The sequence below is a fragment of the Notechis scutatus genome, chromosome 2, assembly GCF_049901735.1.
Source record: "Notechis scutatus isolate UNSWTSFEM ecotype Mainland chromosome 2, rNotScu1.2, whole genome shotgun sequence".
NCBI lineage: Eukaryota > Metazoa > Chordata > Lepidosauria > Squamata > Elapidae > Notechis > Notechis scutatus.
In genome coordinates this window covers 73,262,317-73,280,921 of record NC_142010.1, presented here as the reverse complement: position 1 = coordinate 73,280,921, position 18,605 = coordinate 73,262,317, and positions in this window count along the sequence as shown.

Sequence of the window (18,605 nt, the reverse complement as noted above, 5' to 3'; positions counted from 1 at the left end):
GACTCCTGCTGTATACAGTAATAGCAAATGTGAAGGGACAGATCTCTATTCAAGGAAAACTATTCAGTTTTGGGATATGAGACTTATTATTCAAATAGGAACTTTGATTTTACCGATGTATTAATAGTTTATATGAATGTTTTTCAACTAAATTCCACATATTTTAAAGTTGCCAAGGATGAGAAGTAGTGGTTTATATGCCTCTCAATCCAATAAGGTTCAATGTGACTTTTTTGTTTTTTGTTTTAAATCAGTGTTGACTGCCTCAAATAGGACCTGCATTTTCTTGGCAAGGTTTTTGAGAAGTGGTTTGCTATTGCCTCCTTCCTACAACTAAAGGAGAGTGACTGGCCCAAAATCACCCAGCTGGCTTTGTGTGTTGAATCAAGAATAGAACTCCTGATACCTTAATCATTACACCAGACTGACTCTCCAATGTGAGTTACAAAGGAAAAAACCCAAAACATTAAAATAACCATCACAAAGCATAAGAAAATCAAAATAATGTTATGGCAGTTCTTTCTCAAAAAACAGCTACCACATCCAGGCCTATAGTAGGAGAGTCCATCAGGAATAGGACAATTCACCATGGCCAATTCGCTGCAGCCAACTCGTCTCAGGACAACTCAACAAATACAAAAGTTAAATTAATTTTGACGGAACTGTGGCCAATAATAATAAAATAAAATAAAAATCAATCTAGAAATACAAGAATTACAATAATTTTGACAAAAATGTAGTCACCAATAATAAAAGTAACTGAATGAGACAATTAATACAGCATTGAATTGTCACATGGCAAGTTGTCCTGAGGCAAGCTGTCCGCAGAAAGTTGTCCGCAGAGCATTGTCTTAGACTCCTCATCACCAGTCTTTCTCCAAGGCTCTATGGAAAAGCCAGACTTTAATGGCTTTTTTCTTCCTAAAAAAAAAAAAAAAAGTAGGATGGGAGCTAATCTAGTCTTGTGAAGAATGCTTTTCCAAAGAAGGGGACATTGAGTAAGAAGTCCCTGAAGGCAGGGGTGGGATGCTACTGGTTCTCCCCGGCTCTGTAGAACCGGTAGCTCTGAAGAGCAGCAGACACAGAACTGACTCTTACCTGACCTTTATTTCCTGCTTTTTCAACCTCAGCTGCTTTGTACAGCACAGCTGAAGTTGAAAAGGCAATTTAAAAGTGCTTTTTGAAACGCTGCGCACCCGCACACAACGCTTATCAGCTGTCCGGGTGGCACAACTTGTGTGTTGCACGCACAGCGCGTGTCTGGCGCAAAACATAATTACCGAACCGGTAGTAATGCCAGTTGAATCCCACCCTGACTAAAGGAGACATTTCTTAGATAAGGGACTCAAAGAAAACCCACCCTTCCCAAACTTATTGGGTAGAAAGAAGCAACTAGAAAAGGATATCCCATAAATATCCAAGTCTTAAGACATGTAAACCGTTAAATGTGTCAATTTTTAATTTAATTGCACTCAGAAGAAAACACTCCTTAATTTATGATGGTTTGTTTTAATCACCATTTGCATTTGCAATGGCCTTGGAAGGGATGCTTTATGGCCCGTAAAGCACCCTTGGCTGTTGTAAATGGTTGCACTGCTGCTCCTCGTGGTCATGTGACCACATTTAAGGCCCTTGGAACCTGTTCAATTTTACAACCAGTTGTCAAGTGTCCTGCAGTCATGTGATCACCATTTGCAATCTTCTCTGCTGGCTTCCTGAGAAAGTCAATGGGGAAGCTGACAGGGAAGGCTACAAGCAGAGGGGGCAGAGGATTTGGGGTTCATTTCCTAGTCCACCAAAGGAATTTATCTCCCTTCTTTGTGCAGAAAGGGGAAATTCCCCCCTGCACTAGAGAAACTGACTTCAAATCTGGTGAAAATGCCTTCTAAGCCTTTCAGAAAGCTGGCATTTGCTACTGTTTTCTCCCCCCCCACCCCAATACTAGGGAAGGCCAGCTTTCTGAAAAGGCCAGGTCTAGGGAGGGAAAATCCAGAGCATTGGAATTTACTAGTATTTTTGCCAGATTTGATTTCCTTTCCTCCAGTAGGCAAATAGATCTCAAACCTGACAAAACAAAACAAAAAAAATCCTAGCAAAGACAATTGTTTTTGCTATTGCTTGGAAGGCCCCTTTTCCAAATTGCACGAAGGAACCTTCCAAACCATTGTGAGAATGGGGCCTGCTTGAAGGATGAAGCAAAAGAGGCCTTGGTAGTCAGCAACCGCAGAATAATGCAAAGGTACAGTAAGTGGATGTGGGTGTGGTGGGGTGAACACAGGGCCCAGCCCATTTTCCTAGTGCTCCTCTTAATGACTCCCACGATCAGTTAACAACCACAATTGGAAGAGTAGTGTTGCAATAGTTGAGCGAAGCATTCAGTGACATCTCCCTTGGCTCAGCCCCCGTGATTCCAGGCACAATTGAGGTCATACTTGGAGGACTAACTGTAACCAGTCAGGCTCTTGTATGATTATATGTACTGCTACATTAATCTTTCTATTGCCTTTCAGTATTTCATGATGTTGAGTTCTTTAAAAAGTTTGAAGGGAAGTTTTTGTATACTTCTGCCAAACTCCATTCTGTTAGTACCTCTCTCTTGTGCACAGTAGCAACATAACAAGGGATCTTCTTCCTGTGAAGCTAGAAATGGAACATAAAAGGATAATGATAATACAATTTCTTTCACAATGTGCTTGACTAGTTATTGTTTTTGTCCAATAATAAAAGGATGAGACTTTACAGTAGGAAATTATCTTTCTCCTACTTTTTTAACCAACCCATCATGAATGCATGATGGTAAAATCAAATAGATTTGCTCATCATTTGTTCCTACAATCTTGCATTATTATATTGCTTAAACTTATTTTTTATTTGTCTGTGGAATTTTTAAGAGGGCTTTTTGGTGGGGCTGGGTTGGTTGGTTTGGTTGCTTTTTTTGGCCATATTCCTTTTCTAACATTAAGCTTTCAGAAAGAAAGGTAAAATAAATTATTTATGAACCTCAATTTGAATAAAAATAGTGGGATAATGTACTTTGCAGTTTAGATCCGATAAATAATTTTGTTATATTAATTTATTTACTTAACATGGTTCTTGGATCATTTCACATTCAGTGTGCGAGTTGTTCTTTTACAGATCTTTATCATCTTTTGTTAAATATACCTAAATGTCTAATGGGTCATTCTGTCCCATTGAATATGCTTTTAAAATGTCTCTGGATATATATTTTTTCTTTTTTTTGCTGCCTATTTCTTTTGGACCCTCTCTTATTTTTACAAAATAAATCTATATAAATTAATAAGTATATTCAGTTCTAATCTAGAATGAGCTGCATTGGAGAGATGTATAAAATTAACTGTGCACAAAGATTATGTTTATATATTATATATATTATATTTTATACAGATTATAAAGATTATAAATATAATCTTTTATAAAGATTATATTTATATTATATGATTATGTTCTTTACATTCATTTTTTTCTTAAATTTTAAGAGAGAGGAAGAGATAGAGATCAGTCACAAGAATTCAGACTAACTCTATAAAATTTGTATAAAGTTATAATTTAAAGGAAATTTGGTACAAAATATTTGATATATGGTGTACAATTCCATCAATAATATCTGAGACAGATAAATCATATAGTAATAAATGTTGGAAATGCCATGAAGCAAAAGAAATTTTTTATTACATGTGGTTGATATGTAAAAAGAAATAAAAGTACAAGGAAAGAAAGGAAAGGATAAATTTCACTCAACACAGAAAAATAAAATACAAAATTAAGATGTATAAAAATAATTAAAAGGGGAGGGGAAATATAACATAATTAGTGGTATTGTCTTTATAAGTAAGGGACAGATGAAGTCAAACATGTTGTAAGATTGGGAAAGTACCAACAATTTGGAGAATGAATTGGAATATCCCACACGATTTATTAGTTCACTTGAAACCAATTATTTCTCTGCCACAACTTAAAATTTAAATTTAATATTTTTAAGAAACACATTTTCAGCAGAATCACAAATGGAAAATAATGCAAACATTGAATATTGTGTATCTTAAAACTATATAGAAATCAGAAGAGAAATATCTAGTGTAGAGCTTTGTAAATTGGAACTAATTAATTAATCTCTGGGGAGATGGACAGTTTGGAAATAGGAAATATAAATAAATTTCATTTTAAAATGCAAAGTTGACAATTTCTTATAAAGTTAATAACAGCAAATAAAATAAAGGGACACACACTAAATAATGTTAGATAATATCTGCAACCTAGATTATATCTAGAATTGATAAAGTACTTTAAATATATAATTTTGCTAAATAAGGAACATATACTAAAGAGGAAGTAATATATATTTGAAGTTAATTTCAAAGAACTAACAATATGACACATTCATTCCTTAAATTAAAAAAAAATGAAGAAGAAAAGATCAAGAATTTTAAAAGCCCAGTTTACAAATAACATATTAAATGCAACCATCTCAAAACATTTAAGAAAGCACTCAGAAAAAATGCTACTTTTTGTAAGCATTCTCTTTATCAAAAGGTTGCATTCAGCACACATAGATGCTGATCAATTCAACTTTTTAGTCGACGGTCTTACCAAAGACCTAGCAGCCCCTATTTCCTTTTTTCTGCTCCCCATTCCTTGACCGTCCTCTCTTTTTTTGCACTTTATATTGTTGTAATGTCGAGGCAGTCAAGTTGTTTGATCATGAACAACTGAATTATGATGATGATCTTTATTGGAGTATAGTCTTGCATTTATATACATTTTTAGTTATCCTCCATCATTGGTTAACTTTGGTTACTGCTTAACTTTGGTTACTGTTTAGTACAGTAATCCATACAATTAATTATCTCTAGTTAAAGTCTAACATATATCTACTTCCCTTCTCTAATCCTCCTTTATCCATAGATTAGTGATTTTGTTTGCCTGAGTTGTATTTGCTTGGAAACATTCTTTATCTGAGGTTTGTCATCCGAGATTGGAACATTCCTGCAATTACAACTCTACATATCCTCGTTTTTTATTTTAAATGGAGGATTCAAAGATTTATAAATGTATCACAATTGAAGAGGGTTAAGAGAGGGGGAAGCGGGACGAAACAATGCAAATAAATTTGGAATACATTGAATAAAACAACAGGTTGCAATTAGTACAACAATAATAATTATAGCATAAAAGAAAAACTGTCTGAGCCAAGACCAATCAGGGAGTCAATTGGTTAGCCACTCAACAGGTGAGTAATGAGCATGGATATTATTTTGAATGTATGATTGTAAATTGGCAAGCTCATTCTCAATAGTTTTATTCAAAGAATGAAAATGCACAGCACATCCACGGCGTCCAACTAACGTACAGAACCCTCCCTGACGGGCTAAAAGATAGTCTATGGCAAAATGCTGCTGTAAGACATCTTGATTTAAGTCTTCTATTTCATGCTGCAAATCACGAATAATAGCAGCGGTAGCATCGATGGATTTTTCAAGTCTGCAGGTGAGATCAAGAATAGATCGTCTGTTTTCTTGAGCAATTATGTCAGGATAAGAGCCTAGAGTAAGGACTCCTGTAACGGCCCCTGCCAATGCACGGCGAAATGTAGAACCAGAAGACAATTGTGTGTCAATAATGACTTCATCATTACATGTAGGCCCCAGAGAGGAATGCCACTGTTGAGTTGATGGGAGCGTATCTATTTGAACAGGTAGAGTAAAATAACCTATAGTTGCACATTGATAATTCTGAGGATGAACATTAGTAGCATATTTATCAAAAAAGAACCACATATTAGGATCCTTAAGCTGCCAACTAGTGCATATCGATCCTGTATTAGATTGATCAGAGGCATTAAAAATAGGAAAATTGTCAGGATACATATCAGGAGCTATATTAATTCCATGCAAAGAAGAATTAAAGGTACCTGACAACCAATAGTAGTCAGAACAATAACTATAATCCCCTAGCTTTTTTAATATGTGCTGAGCAGCATCATAATCAGACCAATTATGAAGCCAAGTGTGTTTAGCGTGACAACAGAAACACAGACCCCTTGTAAATTGACTAACTTTCAAGTAACGCCAACAGACAGAATTCAATTGCAGAGGGGGGGTGTAGAAAATAGCCAGGAGTGTGAAATAGATTGTAGTAGTGAGACAATAAATGTAGAAGACACGATCAAGTTACAGGTAAAAGAAATTTGACCAAATGCCATTGGGGGCTCATAGTATAAAGTAATATTTGTGCCATGGGTCATAAACATGTATTGGGCATGACGAACCCACAAATTAGGGTTAAGACGAACCACAAAAGTGTCATTTTGAGCAGAAACACCATTAACCATAAACAAGAAAATACAAAGTAAAATTGTAACAGAGTTAGCAGTAATAATAGCAAAAACATCAGCAACAAGATTTTCAGGAGTCTGAGGTAATGAGGCCTGTTGCAGTTGTTGTTGAGCTTGATATGTAGTAGATTTAACCTGGCCCCAAGTGATGGGTTGCGGATGCGTCGACCTTGGAAGACGGACTTCCGTGTTGAGATGAAGATTGAAATCTGGAATCGGGTTGTGAAGGCCCTGATGCCATGCCATGATATGGACAAACACAGCGCGCTGGAACCCACACTGCTTGTCGAGTAGAAGGATCTTACACGGCGGTATAACCGTGACCCCAGGTGATCAGCGGTGTAGGGCCTTTCCAGGTTGGATCTGGAGCTTGGCGATACTTTACCAAAGGCCTTGCTAAAGATTCAGTAGTTCGAAAATGCAAATTAACAGGTGAGTCTGCAAGAGAATCTAAAAAGGTTAAATAATTCCAAGTATATAATGCTACAGCAATGAGATTTTGAATCTTTCGCAGATGGTAAGGGCCAGACTCAATTTGTAATTGTTTCTGAAGCAATGCCTTAAAAGTATGATGAGCTCGCTCAACTATAGCTTGACCCTGAGAGTTGTAAGGAATTCCGCGCACTAAAGTAATATTCCATTTCTGACAAAAGGTTTGAAGTTCCTTACTAATATACCGTATTTGCCGGCGTATAAGACGACCCGGCGTATAAGACGACCCACCACCACCACCAGAAACGCCCTCCAGAAATCCCGGGGCTGCAGCGGCAGGGCGGAGTGCCAGGGGCCGTGGGAAGAGCAGGAAGGCTGCAGCCTCGGGCGGAGCGAGGCGAGCGGGATGAAGCGGAAGCGCACGCAGGGATCCGGGAAGCCAGGCGCCTTCGCTGCGTCCAACAAGCATCCGAAAGCCGGCAGTGGATATACCGGCGTATAAGGCGACCCCCACTTGGAGGCATGTTTTTCGGGCAAAAAGTCGTCTTATACGCCGGCAAATACGGTAAGCGGGCAATTGTCAGTTTTCAACTGAGAAGGCCGACCCATTACAGCAAAAGAGGATAGGCAATGAGAAATAACATCTGAAATATGTTCATGTTTTGAAGCAGTAACCCAAAGGAAGTATGAATGAGTGTCAATAGACGTATGAAGATAACAGTATGGCTTAAAGGTTGAAAATTGAGTTACATCCATTTGCCAGATTTGATTAGCTTGGGTTGCTCGTGGGTTGACACCTACTGGAAAAGGAACTGCCAGTTCCTGACAAGCTGGACAAGCACAGACAATATCCCGGACTTGAGATAATGAAATTTTAAATTGCTTTGCAAGCGATTTGGCATTTTGATGAAAATAAGAATGACTAGCAACAGGATCAGCAAACAAAGACGCAACATCCTTTAAGGATTCATCTGCCTTCCGATTTCCTTCAGTCAAGGCATTAGTAAAGAGAGTATGACTTTGAATGTGTTCTACATACAAAGAATACAAGCGAGTTTCCAAACTATTCTTTAAAGATAAAAACAAGGATAACAAATTGTTATCCAAAGAGAGAGCACAATAAGAAAAGGGAAGAGATTGCATAGCTAAATACACATATTGAGTATCAACGATCAAGTTAATAGGTTGGTCATTGAACAATCGTGTAAGGCCAAAATCACAGCAGCCAGCTCAGCACATTGAGCTGAAGTCTGCGTGGCAGTAAATTTAGAATACCATTGTTGTTGAATCTGCCAGACAACCACACTCCTTGTAGGTGATCCATCAGTAAAGACTGTAAGAGCTTTAGAAATAGGATTTTGCACAAAAATGGAAGAAAAGGCCGGATTTAAAGTAGTAGTAACCACTATTCTAGGATCCTTGGGTAAAGAATACAACAAGTTTCCCACATATTGAGAAAAGGCTATCTGATATGATTCTGAAATCATCATCAAATGCTCATGTTCAACTTTTGTACGAGTGAAAGCTATGCTAATGAGATCCTGTCCTGTAAGATGTAAGGCTCGTTTACGACCTTTAATAATCAAATCCTCTAATGCTGATTGATAAGGATAAATGTTTCTAGGCGGAGTAGCTGACAAATTAATCCATTCATGAATGTTGACTGCTTGCGGGGACTCGTTAGAATAAAGACATCCCGTGGGTAAGGGTGTAGTGGGAAAAGTAGCTAAGCAAAGTCCTATTGTTAAGGATGTTATACTGTCCACATATCGATGCTTAAACTTATTCAATATTTCTTGAAGGCATGTTCTTTGAAGATCAGTTAATCTCCTGGTGATTGTGCTCCCTTCAAAGACTGAAATAAGGGCAACATATCACCAGTTGTAATGTAGAAGAATGGGCGTGCCCAATTAATAATGCCAAGTAATTTTTGCCATTGTACTAATGTATATGATTTCTGTACCTGTAATTCAGGAAGAATTGGAATGGAGGAATTGTGCAACATTCTATGTCCTAAGTAGGTATAAGGTTCTACCTTTTGAATTTTGTCTGAGGCTATATACAATCCCTGTTGTGCCACAATATCCGTTAACTCTTTTAACAACTTAGATTCATCAAAATCCGGGGCTGCTATCAATATATCATCCATATAATGATAGACTAAATAGGAAGGAAATTTATTCCGAAAGGGTTGAAGGGCATTATCCATGAAATATTGACAAAGTGTAGGGGAATTAAGCATTCCCTGAGGCAACACTCGCCAATGATATCGTTTTGTGGGCATGCTATTATTAAAAACTGGGACAGTAAATGCAAATTTTTCTTTGTCTTGAGGCTGCAAAGGTATAGTAAAAAAGCAGTCTTTAAGATCAACTACCAATAATTTATAAAAATTAGGAATTAAGTTAGGGTTTGGTAGACCACATTGTAAAGCACCCATGGATTGGATATATTTATTAATTTCTCTTAAATCATGAAGGAAACGCCATTTCCCATTTTTCTTTTTTATAACAAAAACAGGAGTATTCCAAGGACTAGTAGAAGGTTCTATATGACCAGCAGCCAATTGTTCTTGAACCAATTGTTGTAAAGCAGTGAGTTTTTCCCTTGATAATGGCCATTGTTCCACCCAAACTGGCGTAGAACAGAGCCATTTAAGAGGAAGAGCCATCATCAAGAATCAAATGGGCATTAAGAAGAGAAAGGATATCACGGCCCCAAATATTAGTATGAATATCTAGAATGTATGGTTGTAGGAAAAAGGACTTACCAGCAGATGTTGTAACATTAATTTCTTGAACACTCTGCCAAGCAGCTGTAGAACCTCCTATTCCCCAGAATGAAGAAACTGTCATTTTTGGCCACTGTACTGGCCACTGTAAAGAGGAGATGACAGTAACATCAGCTCCAGTATCCAATAACCCTTGAAATGGTTGTTTATTAAGGAAGAGCATTAACAAAGGACGAGAGGAGTTCAGCTGATGAAGTAAGCCTACAGATAAAGAAGTTGATCCAAATCCTGCATCCCCACGATTACCTATACCAGGAGATGGAATTTCATATGGAAGAAGAAGCAATTGAGCAACAGAAGAATTACAAGGAAGAATTTGAGGAAGATTCACCCAAATCTGAATCATGAGGATACCAGTGTAATCTGAATCTATTACCCCAGGCACAACAAAATAGCCCTTTGTGTGTGCAGAAGAACGAGGCAAAATTAAGCCAACTAATCCCGAAGGAAGAGGACCTCTAAACTGAGATGGAACTATTTTGACTTCCATGGGAAATTTAAACTCAATTTCCTCTTGAGTGATTAAATCGATCCCAGCGCTACCGGCTGTGGCTGGGGAGGAGTGAGAGAGACTGCTGGAGGAGTCAGAGTGATGGGAAAGGCACGCTTTGGATTCTGGGTGGGTGCCACACCCATTGGCAAGTTTCCCGACCGAAACCGACATTGATTGGCCCAATGAAATCCCTTTTTGAAAATAGGGCACTTCTTAGAAGGACGATTCTGAGGCATAGAAGGTGTAGAATGACAGTCCTTCTGAAAGTGGCCAGGCTTCTTACACTTAAAACAGTTACCAATTGGTCGCTGTCCTTTCTGAATAGCAGCTGCTAACATATGCATTTTATAAGTTTGTGATCCAATATCCTGGCAGACTCGCAGCATATCTGCTAGAGTGTAATGAGCAGTAGCCTTTAACGGCTGTAAAGCTCTTTTACAATCTGCATTAGCATTTTCAATAGCTAACTGGCTACTGAAGTTCACCAGCAGCTTCTTGATGATCAAACTGCTGTCTAATTGATTTGGACAGACGCTCAACAACGTCAGCATAAGGCTCATTGGCATTCTGTCGAATGTTTGAAAAATTTGCTCTAGGTTCTCCAGCTTGGGGTACCTTAAGAAAAGCATGAAAGGCACATTCAGAAACAATAGTTAACGTAGCTGGAGGAAGAACAACTTGAGTAGGAATTGTACCAAACGGTCCAGAACCAAATAGCTGCTCAACTGTATATGCTCCTCCTCCTCCTCCTAAAGCAGCAGCTTGAGCATGTCTCATATATTCACTCTCCCAAACCACATATTGCATGGATGTTAAAATCATGCGAAATATTTGCTTCCAATCTTCAGGGATCATTGTATAACCATTTTTTATTCCTTCTACAAGTCCTCTTGTAAAATTACCACTAATCCCATAGTCTGTAACTGCCTTTTTAAAAACTCTCTTAAGATCTGATAAGGCAGACCCTCCCATTCTGCTACTTGCAGTCCAAGCTGTGGCCCCTGACCAGGACGATATTGTACTGGACAAACAGACAGTAATTCTGCAAGTTCTGTTCCTGAGACAGAGGCATCCCTTTTACAAGTCTCTACCATTTTCTGAAAAGAAGACTGAACAATAGAGTCAGGAGGCTTTTGCCCTGTATCTGCAGGAGCTGAGGGAATTGAAGACATATATTCAGGTGAAGAAGGGGGACAAATGACAGCATTAGTATAATGTGAAGGTGGAGGTGTTAAAAGAGAAAGTTCATTGTGACCAAATGTTTCAATTGCATGCCTACATAAATGCCACACATGCAAAACTTATATTTTTGCTCGAGGTTCAGTATGCAATGTTTTCCCAATACATTCCCAATCAGTTAATTTTAAAGACCCCTTTCCTCTGGGTACCATAGGCACTGAGCTGCAATCTCCTGGACCAGCCTTAAGAGATTTCTCTGTGGTACCTCGGTATTATTTTTCTTCAACAAATAGCCTAATTCATCTACATGCTTCCTTTGTTCCTCAGAAAGCGAAGACCCCATACTTACAGAAACCAAAAGGTTGAAGAAACCACAAAGGGTTGAAGGTGCACCAAATCCTTGCCGGACAAAGTAAGAGGGTCCCTGTTCAGGCGCCACTTGTTGTAATGTTGAGGCAGTCGAGTTGTTTGATCATGAACAACTGAATTATGATGATGAACTTTATTGGAGTATAGTCTTTCATTTATATACATTTTTAGTTATCCTCCATTATTGGTTAACTTTGGTTACTGCTTAACTGTGGTTACTGTTTAATACAGTAATCCATATAATTAATTATCTCTAGTTAAAGTCTAACATATGTCTACTTCCCCTCTCTAATCCTCCTTTATCCATAGATTAGTGACTTTGTTTGCCTGAGTTGTATTTGCTTGGAAACATTCTTTATCTGAGGTTTGCCATCCGAGATTGGAACATTCCTGCAATTACAACTCTACATTATATAACATAGGATTTAGATCATAGGCTCTACCTCTTGTCCATCTGAGGAAAAAAAAAATGAAATAACCTTTGGGGTTGGGGAAGTCTTGCCAAAATTCCTCATTTTGACAAGAGGCATTCCCCATTTCTTATTGGATGGTTGAAGACAGGTGAGTCCAAGCTAGGGTTGGGCTGAAAGAACAAGAACATGGATATGATATGGATATAATAGAAACAAGTATAGTCCTTGCAAAGATAGAAAGAAATGGAAAGTTACAATAATTGCATTGGTGTAAAGTAGCTTTAGTTGTAATTCTTTTTAAAAATAAATAAATAAATTCATGCCTTGATTTCTTTGACATACTGTTTTCTGAGCTTGGCATAACATTAGTTGCCAAAAGGGAACCACATGCTGGCTATTATCTGTATAGTGATGTAATACTCAGGAAGTTATCTTGATGTAAGGAGGTTATCACTACTTTCTAGTTTCCCTTTTCAAACATATATTCACTCAACATTTTCAAACATATATTCACTGAACATGTAGTCCTTAATGGAACTGCATCCATATGGAGGAAAATATGCAGTGGGGTACCCCAAGGCCTGTCTGAGGACCTGTACCTTTCAATATTTTCATAAATGATTTAGATGAAGGGATAGAGAGGGAATCCATCAAATTTGCAGATGATACCCAGCTGGCAGGAATAGCCAACATTCCAGAAGGTAGGTTCAAGGTACAGAAAGAACTCAACAGACTTGAGCCTTATGTAACAAAATGAAATTCAGTGGTAAGAAAAGTGAAGTTCTATATTTAGGGAAGAAAAACAAAATCCAGAGGTATAGAATACAGTATGTACTATCTAGCTCAATAGTAGTAATGGTGAGAAGGATCTTGGAGTCCTAGTGGACAATCACTTAAATATGAGCCAACAGTGTGCTGCAGCTACCAAAAAAGCCAATGCAGTACTAGGCTGCATTAACAGAGGGATAGAATTAAGATCATATGAAGTATTAGTACCTCTTTATAATACCTTGGTAAGAACACACTAGAAATATTGCATCCATTTTTTGTTATTTTGGTATAAAAAAGATGTTCTCTAGAAAGAGTGCAGAGAAGACTAACAAAAATGATTAAGGGATTGGAGGATAAAACATACAAAGAATGGTTGCAGGAATTTAGTTGAATAAAAAGGATTAGGGCTGACATAACAGCATTCTAATATCTAAGGGGCTGCCACAAAGAAGGGTGTGTGTGTGTGTCAACATATTCTCCAAAGCAAATTTCCTTACAGTTAAAATAATTAATTTAGTGGAACAGCTTCTCTTCAGAAGTTGTGGGTACTCCACATTGGAGCTGTTTAAGAAGAGATTGGATAACCATTTGACTCAAATAGTATGGTTTTTTTCTGCTTAAGCAGGGCATTAGACTAGATCTCCAAGGTCACTTCTAACTTTGTTATTCCTATATATGCACTCTGTGTGTATGTGTGTGTGTGTTGTGTTATAATTTTCTTTGTGATTTCATCCTAGCTTTTGGCCCAAAGCCACATTCAATGGGGTATGTGTGTGAATCTTTTTATTGACAATGACAGAAGGGCAACATGATTCAATTCATCTTAGTAGGTTGGCTATCTTGTTGGAAATCAAATCAAATCAAACGTTTATTGTCAATGCACAACATGTGTACAATGAATATTCAGTGGTTATGATTATGGAAGCAGATCCTTTATATAATTCTTCTGATATTATAAAAAGAGATACTAGGTTGCAAAACCATTTTAACTGACACTTTCCCTATCATGCTAATTAAGGATTATGACTTGACCTTGTACTCAGTTGTTGCCTTTCATGATATATGTGTGTGTGTGTATGTATATACACAATATACAAACTACATGTAATTTCTATGAAAGCAACCTATATTTGTTTTTTTTAAAAAAAACCAAATAGTCTTGCATATTTGTAAATGTTAAAAGTTTCCATGTTACCATTTATCATTTGTTTTATTTCAGGCATAAGTAATTAGAGCCCAAAGTAATTAAAGCGCCCAATGTAAAAACAGTATCACAATGAATAACTCTTTGTATCGGCAGTATACCTGAAACAAGCATTTGAAGTGCCTGATAATTATTATACCTCAGGAAACAGTAGCTTGATGGCTTTTTTCCCCCTGAAGATGGGGTTGTATGGGACATAATTATTCAACATACAACTGACAGATTTTTTTTTTATAGTAAGATGTAACATCTTATGTACATGACAGGTAACTGTAGATAAACCTAAGCAACTGAGCCCAGAGGGTATACAATTTATAGCTTTTTTTCATAATCATCAGATGGATGTCTTCAATAACAGGCAAGTTTTATCCTAATCAGGTTTCAACAAATGAACTATCTGAAAAATAAAATCACACATGATTTTTAAAGTAATAGTATGTCACAATTTAGAATAAAAAAAAATCAGGTCTCAAATTGTTATCTACTCTAATTAATTTGAACTGAAGTGGACAATTCCAGTTCAGATTACAGTTCCTATAATCCCTGAGGCACGAAACCTATGATTTATGGAGGTTGTAGGCCAGTCTACTTAATTGCCTATCTCTAATTTACATTTATTTATTTTATTTTTAAACATATTGTGATGACCCGGGGCATGGCACAAAGACAACACAGTCACATAAGTAGGAAGAGTCCCTTTAATACCTCCAACTTTGCCCCCAATGTCCAGGTTACCTTCGGTTGGAGAAAAAAATTCTCCCAAGAACAGTCTTTAAGTGGAGGAAATTCAGTCCGAAAACAAAGTACATACAAACTGTAAATAAAAATCCACACAAACCACACTGCAGTAATTAACTTGACAGGGCAGGAGAAGGAATTCCAGACTTGAAAGGCCAGCAAAACGCACACAGTTGGAAAGATGCCAGGAACTCAGATAAGCCTCGACAATAACAGATAACTCACAATTTGCTTCCAACAAGTTGCTGTGCACAGCTTTCCTTTTTAAACACTGTGTTCCCAGCTGCAGCTAATGAAGGGAATCAGGGCCTTTTCCTCCCCCGTAAGACATGAACTCATGTTTCTCCCTTCCTCCCTGCGTGCCCTAGGATGAAGAGAGGGTGGGCCTGGGTCTTCCTCTGAATTTCCTCTGCCTTGCTCTACCTCTTCCTTGCTCTGCCCAGCCGGACTGTGCCCTTCCCCAGTTTCTTCCTTCCTTCCACAGCCAATGGAGCCACACTCCCACTCCCTGTCAGCTGCTCGGCCTCCCCCTCGGAATCAGATTCTGACAGGGGCATGACACATATGTGTGGCAACTTGGAATTGTGTATTTATTTTTCATACAAAATAGTCTTGAAGCTTAGAACATTTAATGATAGGAATTCTCATTTATTATTTTTGTCACTATATTTCAGTTTGATGCCATTCAAGCATTTTAGAACTACTATTCTTATAATTTCCAGTAACGTATGAAAGATAGGATGTAGCACAGAAATCTAAGAACCAGTATACAGATAACAGTATTTATATTTGTGGTTAATTTTGTTTTTTATTTTAATTAGCTGGTTGTATTGTACAGTGCCCAAAGTAAAGTTTGTGAGATAGATGGTTATATAACTCAGGGAGAGGGAGTTGGGAAAAACCTGATTTACATAAACATATTTTTCTCCTGAGGACTATATTCAGCCAGTTGAGCATGTACATAGAAAGCGGCATGGCATACAGCTGTTACATACTGTATTATGTACTGTACTGTACTAGTATCTAACAATGGCACTAACAAGCTTTGACAATGTATTTTTTTCTGACCACACCAGTATCAGACAGTATATCAGACAGGTTTAACTCAACTTTAGTAGACTTTAAAAAGTGTTTAAAAAGGATTTTTTCCCCTATCTATATACTGTTCAAGGGCATCCCCATGATGTATGAAACTTATCATCCATTGCTTTAGAGCTGTGATGGCGAACCTATGGCACGCATGCCACAGGTGGCATGCAGAGCCATTTGTGCGGGCATGCAAGCCCCAGCCAAACTTACCTGCACTGCGCATGCGCGCACCTCCCAGCTGATTTTTGGTCCATCTGAGGCTCCTGGAGGCTCAAGGGAACCCTCTGCAGCCTCAGGAGACTGAAAAATGGGCCTTCTGGAAATACTGGAAGTGTCCATTTTCAGCCTTCGGAGGGCCTCTGGAGCCCAGGAGAGACCGTTTTCGCTCTTCCGGAGGCTCAAGGGAACCCTCTGTAGCCTCTGGAGGCCCAAAAATGGGCCTTCTGGAAATAATGGAAGTGCCAAAACATTTGGCTTCCCTTGAGCCTCTGGGAGGGCGAAAACGGCCCCTCCCAGGCTTCAGGGGGCCCTCTGGAGGCTGAAAACTGGCACTTCTGGTATTTCCAGAAGGCCCGTTTTTTGGCCTCCTGAGGCTGCAGAGGCTTCCCTCGAGCCTCCGAGAGGGTGAAAACGGCCTCAAATGGGCTGAAAATCAGCTGGGAGGCATGTGCATTTGCTGTGCAGGTAAGGGGGCAGGGTGGGGGTTTTGCACACACATGCACGGGGCAGGGCGCATTGCATTGTGGGTGCGGCATGCGCGCGCTTTCGGCACACCACAATAAAAAGGTTCACCATCACTGCTTTAGAGAGACATCAAGTAACTGTGATGACTGAGAATAGACGTCAGAGTAGCAAGAGAAGGATGGGTAATGGGAAGAACAAAAGTTACGTTGGTATATGACTCACGATAGTGGGTAGCACTTAAATTCAGCACTGGAAAAAGGCCATAATTGAGAGGGGAGTTTTTCTACTTCAGTTGTAACACTCTAGGTTTAGATTTCCTGAGACTTAATTCTTTGTTCCTATTAAGAAACCAAGAAGTATTAAAGAAAAAAAAGGGTTTGATTTAGGGTTAGGAGCTACTACTATCATTCTTCCTTTTCTGTCTGTGGCCATTTAGGCTTGCACCTAAATGTAGCAAATCATTCCTTTCCCCATTGCCCTCATGATATTGCCTTCATCTCATCCCATCTATAAAACAGTTTTAAACCGTTGCTAGCTGTACTGTGCTAAACTAGTATTTTCCCCTTTATTGCAGTACTCTCCACTGATAGCTTCCTGATGTTACTATAACTTGGCATTGCTATAACTATCACTGTTGTGACTCGGAGGTTGGAGCCTGCTCTGTTAGAAGACACAGGCTCGAGTGATGAGGAAGATTTGGCATTGAGGTTTGAGCCTGCTTTGCTGGGAGACACAGACGTGAGCCAGGAGGAAGAGGAGGATTTGGCTCTGAGGTTTGAGCCTGCTTTGCTGGAAGTTTCGGAATCATCTTCCTCCCCAGAATCTTCCTCCCTGGTTGTGCCTCAGGTGTCGGCAGATAATCAGGAGAGCGTGCAGGAGTCCTTGGCTGAGGATCAAGCCGAGGAATGCTGGTTTGATGCAAGGCAAAGACACAGGCAGAAACGTGAAAACGTAAAAGGAAATGTCAAATCAGGGACTGAGATAAGAGACTGACACGCCCCTCAGGGAATGTTAGCTCTGAATCCCCGTTCTAACTTGTTTATTTGAGTTAGCAGTTTGGACAAATTCTCTGTGTGGCGTTTGTCTCTGATTTATGGTTCTGCTTGTTATCGGACTTGGCAGGCAGCTTCTGGAAGACTGCCTAGGACTGCTTCAGCCAAAGGAATTTAACTCTGTCGTTCCTGGTTCTGTCTGTTTGTGTATTTTCCTTTGGAAATTTGGACTCTCACCTCGTGGCCACAGGTGAGACAGAACATATCACCACCACTGTCTTCTGGTTCTTGCCTATTTTCAATTTGCCTGGTTGATTGGCCAGTACCTGCCTGTCTATATGGATCTTGAAGTCTCAGAGGATTGTAGTCCTGTTATTTTCCATGGCTTCCTGTGAAATCTTGGACTTGGGAGCTCAGGTGTTGGCTACAAAGCCAGTTGTTCTTCCAGGTCTTTTAAATCCAGAATGTAATGTTTAGTTGGTCTACTTAAAACTGTGAGAGTAGCTGCTTGTTCGCTACCATATGTTGAGATATTGGGTAACTATGTATTTCTCAGTGAGTGTGAAGGTAGGTCTCCTGGCCATCCATAGGTCCCTCATATTATCTCTCATTAGGTCCACTGTTAGAGTAGCATTCCATCAATTCTACATTTGTTTGTTGTATCCATCTGTGGTTTGTTCTAGCAGCTTGGTTATTATCAGATTATCCTAGATCCCAAAATCTGCTGCAGCCCTTGTTAATCCGGCATGACTCCTAGTTCATGTGATTCTCGTATCTGAGATAGGAAATTTTAAGCATTAGGGGTTCTTTGCCCAAGGATCACTAATGGTAAGATGGGTACCAGCCAGAACCTTGATTTCCCTCATCAAAAACTGGTACTCTAATCTCTACTGATCTGGTCACATACACATCAGCAACTAATTGCTACCAATAGATTAGGATGTCCTGTAGGATGTCAACCTATGGAAAGTGCTCAGAAAAATGGAAATCCAAGAACATCTTATTGTCCTCCTGAGAATCTTAGACCAGCCACAGTATGGACAGAAGATGGTGAAACAGACCAGTTCCAGGTTGGCAAAGGAGTGAGACAAGACTTTA